Below are 8,305 nucleotides of genomic sequence, written 5' to 3' on the forward strand. Positions count from 1 at the left end.
TCATCAAATTCTACACTTTGAAGGGGTAAATATATGGTATGCAAGTTATATCTCAATAAAGCTTTTTAATTTTTTTGAAGCCCTTGTCTCAAGGTTCACTTCTTGGGAAACCTAAACTAGGATTCCCTAAAACCTCAAATTGTGCCTAGCACATAGTAGGTGTTTAATCAATGTGGAAACACATGTTGAATGACTGACTGAATATTGAGCAACAGCAAGCTCAGGCTTAATATTCACACACACACAGCTGCAAACGGAACCATACCTCCATTCCCACAGGCCAGGCCTCAGCTGCCACCTCGTTCCCTATTGGAAACATCAAGTTTGGCAGCATGTCTGTTTGGAATTATGTTAGCTTTCGAAAGGAGTGGAATGGTGTGTAAGTGTGTTAGTGAGATGGTGAAGGAGGGAAAGGGATGGTGTGTATGGGGTGTGTGCTGTATGTGATATGCCTGTAGTGTGTGTGGTGTGAATGATGTGTCTGTATATATGTGTAGCGTGTGTATGTGTGCAGTGGGGGTGTGTGTGTATGTGTAGAGTGTGCGTATGTAGTGTGTGTGGTATATATATGGTATGTGCTGTACTTATGCATGTGTGGTATGTATAGGTGTGTGGCGTGTGTGGTGTATGTGTGTGTGTGTGGTATGTTTATATGTGTGTGGTATGGGGTGTGTGTATGGTATGGTGTATGTATATGTGTTTGTGTGTATGCTGTGGTGTGTGTGGTGTATATGTAGCATGTGCTGTAAGTATGTATGTGTGTGGTATGGGGTGCATGTATGTGTGTGTAGTATGTGTGTGTGATATATGTATATATGTGTGGTATGTGTATGTGTATGTGTATGTAGTTGTATGTGTGTGTATGTGTGGTGTATATGTGGTGTGTGTGTGGTGTGTGTATATGTGTGTGGTGGGGGGTTTGTGTAGTGTAGGTGTGGTGTATCTGTGCTGTGTGTTGTAGGTATGTGTGTGGTGTGTGTACATGTGTGTGGTGTGGGGTGTGTCTGTATATGTGTAGTGGGTGCTGTGTATATGTGGTGTGTGCTGTATGTATGTGTACTGGTGTGTGGTATATCTGTGGTGTGTGTTGTAGGTATGTGTGTGTGTGGTGTGGGGTGTGTGTGTGTATATGTGTCGTGGGTGTTGTGTATATGTGGTGTGTGCTGTATGTATGCGTGTGTGGTGTGTGTACGTGTGTGGTGTCTGTGTGGCTGGTGCGCTGGAGTCATTGTGGAGGACAGATCTAACTGTAGGACCATCGATTGGTGATGCGAAAGTCTCTGAGCAACGGTTCACCCTCCTAGACTGCTCTGTGTCTTCGTTTGGCCCCTGAAGTCCTTCCTATTAGAGGCCCTGCCCACTGGGGTCCCTGCAGCAGCTCACTGTCACTCTGCAGGATGTCCACCTGCAGGGGTTTGGCCGACATCCTCAGCCATTCATTGCTTAGCCAGTCCCATCTTTCAGGGTTCAAAGGCTGAGAAGAGAAAATGGAACCCGATCCTGAGCAGGTTTAGAGCAGAGGACACCCCTCACCCATGATCCAACAGGCCAGACCGTTTCTCATCTGTTAGCAAGAAGGCCAGTCCTTGAGGGACTCAGAACTCTCCAATCACCATTAGAATGTGCCTCCCATCATCTGTGACTCAGCATCCCCCTCAACTGAGGGAGGCTGTCAGATCCCTGCCCCCATCCCCCACCCCCATGGCCCTGCTAAGCTCCAAGGGTGAAGACCACGTGGCTCACGTGTGCCCTGTGAGGCTGTATGTGGTGTGAGGAGCATGCTGATGAGCAGGGTGTGAGCCTGCCCTGCAGCAGCCCCATAAGGTGTGCAGCAGGCTCCTCCCCACCTTGGCCCCGGTCTACAGTCCGAGTCCTTCCGGCAGGGTACTCCTCTGCCCTACCCCTTGAGGGGATAGCCATCAAGACCACTCCTCCTTCCTCAAACCCTGCAGTTCCAGGGGTGCCCTCTGCCCCGCGCCTGTCCTGGCCATCTGCCCCCTCCATTCTGCAGGGCCATGTGGACTCCAGCTAGCTGTTCCTGGTCCAGGCGCTCAGTGGCAGAGCTGTAAATCCTCTAGGCTGGCTCCAGACTCTACTGCCTGGGCACCTGCTTCGGAGGACTGGCCTGCCTTTCCCACCCCCGGCAGATGGCCACTGTGCCTTGGGATCTGCAAGCAGGAAAAGCAGTACCAAGTGTCCCCTGACACGGCCTCCCTTGGTCCTGGCTCCTTCCCTCAGACCCCTCCCCAGGCAGCGTGCCCCGCGTGCCTGTGGGCAGCACTGGCTCTCAGCCCCAGCCCATCCCAGTGCTCGTTCTGACCGTTTAGTCAGATGTCACTCAATAAATATTTTTGGCCTCCCTGCTCTGAGCCAGGCACTGTGCCAGGCTCTGGGGATACCAAGATGAATGAGGAAGCTGGAGGGTCCCTGCCCACAAGGACTCGGGAAGGGAGTGCAGGTAACACAGAACACAAGGTAGGAAAAGCAAGGGCATTGTTCACAAAACAGAGCTAACCACACGCAGGCACTGCTGTCAGCACCTTACGTACATTAGGCCACGTGGTCACACAGCTCCATGGTGTGAATCTCATTACTAGTACAGAAGCTGAGGCTCAGAGAGGTTAGGACATTTGTCCAAGGCCACCCAGCTAGTACAGGGTTGAGGTAGGATTCAAACCCCAGGCTGTCCAGCTTGAGCCTACCTTTTATTTATTTATTTATTTATTTATTTATTTATTTATTTGAGACTGAGTCTCACTCTATCGCCCAGGCTGGAGTGCAGCGGCACGATCTCAGCTCACTGCAACGTCTGCCTCCTGGGTTCAAGCAATTCTCATGCCTCAGACTCCTGAGTAGCTGAGATTATAGGCATGCGCCACCACACCCAGGTAATTATTGTATTTTTTAGTAGGGTAGGTGGTTTCACTATGTTGGCCAGGCTGGTCTCAAACTCCTGACCTCAAGTGATCTGCCCTAGCTTTTTTTTTTTTTTTTGAGACAGGATCTCACTCTGTTGCCAGGCTGGAGTGCAGTGGTGCGATCTTGGCTGACTGCAACCTCCACCTCCCAGTGAAACCCCATCTATACTAAAAATACAACAATTAGCCAAGAGTGGTGGCACTCACTTATATTTCCAGCTACTCGGGAGGCTGAGGCAGGAGAATCGCCTCCCCGGGAGGCAGAGGTTGCAGTGACAGAGCAAGACTCTGTCTCAAAAAAAAAAAAAAAAAAAGACACCCAAGTCTTTGGCACCAATATCACCACATGAGCAGAGGGCAGTCCTGGGGGTGAGGTCTCTCCCCATTTATTTCATTCATTCCATTATACTCCATACTTTCTTGATCATAACTCACCACACTTGTTTCATTGCCTGTCTACCTCATGAGTCCCCAAGTTTCCCAGGAGCAGGGCCTGTGTGTGTATTAACCAAGGTCATGTCCCCTGCCGCTAGTACCATGCCCGGCATGGAAGATAGTGACTTAATGGAGTTACTGAATGAATACATAGTTGGGTGAAGAATGGGTGGTGGATGAATGTGAGCCTTCCAACCACCCTGGGAAGTGGAGTAGGTATTATTACCCTCATGTCATGGGCCCTGGGCAGTGGCATGGCAAAGCTATGGGACCAGATCGATCCCTGTTCTGGCTCCAGCCCAGGGAACATTGTTGGGTCACTCTGGGGGCAGGTCCGTAGGGTCATAGGAACCAGTGAAGGCTCCAAGTTGGGGGTGGAGACCTCTCACTACGACAGACCCTACGTTTCTTCCCCTTTGCCCCCTCCCTCTGCTGGGCCCCCCAGGAGGCCGTAGTCCCTTTCCCTGGCCTGGCCTGTCACCATGTGCTTGATACTCATAGAGGTGGAGCAGATGCGTGGCCTGGGGGACACAAAGTGGGGTTGTTTTTTGTTTTGAGACAAGTTCTCACTGTGTCATCCAGCCTGAGGGAGTGCAGTGGCACAGTCATGGCTCACTGCAGCCTCGATCTCCCAGGCTTAAGTGATCGTCTCCCCACAGCCCCTGGCATAGCCAGGACTATTTCTGTAGAGATGGAGACTTGCCGTGTTTCCCAGGCTGGTCTGGAGCTCCTGGGCTCAAGCAATCCTCCCACCTCGACCTCCCAAAGTGCTGGGAGTACAGGCAAGAGCCACAACACCTGGCCAGGGCACAAATGTCAACATGTATCCTCAGGACCATAGTGACACTGGGATCCTCCTACATAAGCACCCCCACTACAAACTCTCAGAGAGAGGGGTCCCAGAACTCTCCGGCAACAATGTTGCATCCATTCATTCCACACATATTTATCAAGGGCCTACTGTGTACCATGCAGGATTCTAGGCGCCAGGAACCCAGATCCGCCCTGGAGGAGCTCTAGTGCAGCAGGGGAGACAGACAGGAAAGCAGGGAGCCACACGCTAGGGAGAGCCACGCCATGGGGGGAGATCCAGGTGGCTCTTGGGTGTGGCCTGAAGACTGTAGGGTGAAGTTATCCCTTTGAGGGACTGAACTGAGAGACGAGAGCTGAGAAATGGCACAATTGCTAGAAAGAGAATTACAAGAAAAGCTAAGCCACAGACACAAATGTGTGAGACAGAGAGGGGCAGGAGAAGACGCCAGGCTGGCAGGGGTAGGGGGGTAATAATCCCAGTTCTAACTACTTCCACACAGAAAAACTCATTTAATCCTCACAACAAGTCTCTGTCGCCCAGGTTGGAGTGCAGTGGTGTGATCTCAGCTCACTGCAACCTCCACCTCCTGGGTTCAAGCGATTCTCCTGTCTCAGCCTCCTGAGTAGCTGGGATTACAGGCGTGTGCCAGCACACATGGCTAATTTTTTGTATTTTTAGTAGAGGTTGAATTTTATCAAGTTAGCCAGGCTGGTCCCGAACTCCTGACCTCAAGTGATCCCGCCTTGGCCTCCCAAAACGCTGGGAGCACAGGTGTGAGCCACTGCGCCCAGCCACAGATAGGATATGAATCCAGCAAATGCGGTTCCAACATCTGTGCTTCTAATTGCAATACTGCACGGCTGTGGCAAGCAGGAGTCAAACCACGGACACCCTTTTGGTGAAGGAGTCTAAAATGCTCTCCCAGGGGATAGGGAGACCTGGTCACATTGGCATACAGAGGGATGAGCCTGGAGGCCTCGTGGAGGATGGATTTCAGGGGCGAGGCGGGAGGACAGCCAGGAGACTGTTAATGCAGCCAGGTGAGAAGAAGGCCAAGGCAGCCGTGGGAGAGGACAGGATGAATGTGAGAAAAACCAGGAAGGCAAACTTGGCAAAATGTGTGACTGTCAGGAAATGAAAGCTTGTGAAGAGGGAGGTGTGAAGAGGGGCTTCCTGATCTCTGGCTGGGTGCTTGGGGGAGGGTGCGTCAGCGGCCACACCACCGAGCTCAGGAGAAAGACTGTCGGGGTGATGCTGACTTGAGATTGGGGCGTGTTGTCTTGGAGGTATTTGCAGGATGCCCAGGCAAAGGTGCATAGCAGCCACTAGTGTCCCACAGCCCTGCTGCTACACGGGACCCACCTTCTCCCCACCCACCCTGCTCCACCCTGGAGCCACCAGATTCTTGGAAAGCCCCAGTGCTCCCTCTGGGTTCCCAAGGCCCTGCACCTGTGTGGCACCAGGGCCTCCTGCCTGGGGTAGCAGTTCACCTCCGGTGGAGTGGGCCTTGCAGATCCCCCCCCATTTCCTGCCTGCCCCTAATGTCCTCAGATGCTGGGATGGGACTTGTCCGGTCTGTTTTCCCCTGGTAGCAGTGGGGGCTTGATCTCCTTCCAGGTGATGTGGCCACAGCCTGTGACTCCAACCCTGTTAAGTGAACCAACACCAAACAGGAAGATCCCGTGGTGACCTGCATACTGATCTGCTGCAAGTCACACATCAGGGTTCCTAGAGGGTGGCTGCCTGGGCTGTGACAGGGCCGGGGGATGATGGGCGGGTTGGGGAAGCACTGGGTGTGTAGGGGGATGGGGAGGGGGACGTGGCAGACAGAGCTTGGATGGGGTGGGAGGGACACCCTGGGAGAGACCTCTCAACAGAGGTCAGGAACCTACCTAGACGCTAACCCTGGCCCTGCTGCTGCACGGCTGTGTGATCTTGGTCACGTTACCCAACTGCACGCATCTCCTCTGTTGTATGCAGGCTGAACTGCATAGGTTGGCAGCTATACACGTGGGCTCTGGACCTCCCTGCCTCACCCTCCTGCAGGGCAGCCTCTCTTGCAGTCAGGAGAGGGGAAGCCCACAGAGCCACAGTGAGCAATGCTGGAGGGGCAGGCACTTGGCAGAAAACCCAGCAAGGTGTTTTAGCAGCAACAGGACAATAGAGCAGCTTAGCACTGGGAGCTTATTCTGCTTATTTTCCCATCTGTGTGTCGGGACATGCCAGGGCTGGGTGTCTACATTTCGGTAAGCCTCTTGCTACAATAGCATTCTCGGCAGCTTCAGTCACTTAGACCACGGCAGTAATCCGCTCAGGAAGAGCCCGGCCCTCCCACAGCAGCCCTGTGGGCCATATTTGGGGCAGGGCACCTGCCTGCCTCTGCAGCCACTCCTACTGCCTGCCTCCCTCTCTCCCCTTGTCCATCGTATCACCTTCAGATGCTGCAGCAAGGGCGGGTCAGGGAGAGCGCTGATGGGTCCCTCCCAGCTGAAGGGAGTTAGGTTAGACACAAGGAAGAACTGTCCCAGTGTTGGGGTGGGGAGTAAAGAGGAAGGTAGTCTCTTTTTCCCTAAACAGTTGGTTTTTTGGGGGGTTATTTATTTTATTTTTTTTGAGACCAAGTCTCACTCTGTTGCCAGGCTGGAGTGCAGTAGTGTGATCTTGGCTCACTGCAACCTCTGCCTCCTGGGTTCAAGCGACTCTCCTGCCTCAGCCTCCGGAGTAGCTGGTACTACAGGTGCCCACCACCATGCCCAGCTAATTTTTTTGTATTTTAATACAGATGGGGTTTCACCATGTTGCCAGGATGGTCTCCATCCCCTGACCTCGCGATCCACCCACCTTGGCCTCCCAAAGTGCTGGGGTTACAGGTGTGAACCACAAAACAGCTTAAAAAATATTAGCTGTTCTTCTCTCTGAGGTACAGTCAGGTGAGTTTGGCCTGGGGGCTGGGAGATGGTCACCAAGCCCCTGGAAAGGAGTTGAGTGGGGCTGGGTGTGGGGGTGGGAGGGCTACAGCAAAAACATAGGTGAGGATAGCTCCCCAAGACACAGCTCCCCTTCCCCCTTGAGGTAACCCATCAGACTGTGAGTTCTGAGTCCTGGCTGTAGGGGCTACCAGATTCTAGAAGCCTCTCTGACCCCCAGGTTCCTCTTCTGTCAAACAGTTTTTAAGTAACTATAAAACATCTCTGGGCCAGGTGTAGTCGCTAACTCTTGTAATCCTAGCACTTTGGGAGGCCAAGGCAGGAGGATTGCTTGAACCCAGGAGCATGAGACCAGCTTGGTCAACATAGCAAGACCCCATCTCTACAAAAAAATTCTTTTAAAAAATTAGGCACGGCAGTGCACGTCTGTAATTCCAGCTATTTAGGAGGCTGAGATGGGAGCACTTTGGGAGGCCGAGGCAGGAGGACTGTTTGAACCCAGGAGTTTGAGACCAGCCTGGGCAGTATAGCAAGACCCCATCTCTACAAAAAAATTCTTTAAAAAAATTAGGCATTTCTGGGCATGTCTGTAGTCCCAGCTATTTGGGAGGCTGAGGTGGGAGGATTGCTTGAGCCCAGGAGGTCGAGGCTGCAGAGCCGTGATCATGCCACTACACTCCAGCCTGGGCAACAGAGCAAGACCCTGTTCTCCCTCACTGCTCCTCCCGAAAAAAGTCTCTGATCTGACACTCTCAGCATTTGATACTATTCACCTCTCCTTCCATTTTGAAACATTCTTCCTTCATTGTTGAAAGCAATATTCTTCAGGCTCTTCTGCATCTTCCATATGAATTAGGAATCTTCAATTTGCAGGAAGCAGAAAACCTCACTACCTAATAGGCTAAACAATACAAAACATCTATTCATTCACAAACAGTCCGGGCAAGGATGGACGGAGCACTCAGGGATGTCACATAGGGCCAGTTCTTTCTTTCTGCCCTGTCTTCCTCAGCCTCAGCCTCCCTCTCAGGCTGGCTGCTGTTGGTGCCACCTACCTCTTCCTTCACTCACTGATAGAAAGAGCTTCTTGGCCAGGTGTGGGGGCTCATGCCTATAATCCCAACACTTTGGGAGGCCTAGGCGGGCAGATCATGAGGTCAGGAGTTCGAGACCAGCTTGGCCAACATAGGGAAACCCTGTCTCTAATAAAA

The sequence above is a fragment of the Cebus imitator genome, unplaced genomic scaffold, assembly GCF_001604975.1.
Source record: "Cebus imitator isolate Cc_AM_T3 unplaced genomic scaffold, Cebus_imitator-1.0 Scaffold38, whole genome shotgun sequence".
NCBI lineage: Eukaryota > Metazoa > Chordata > Mammalia > Primates > Cebidae > Cebus > Cebus imitator.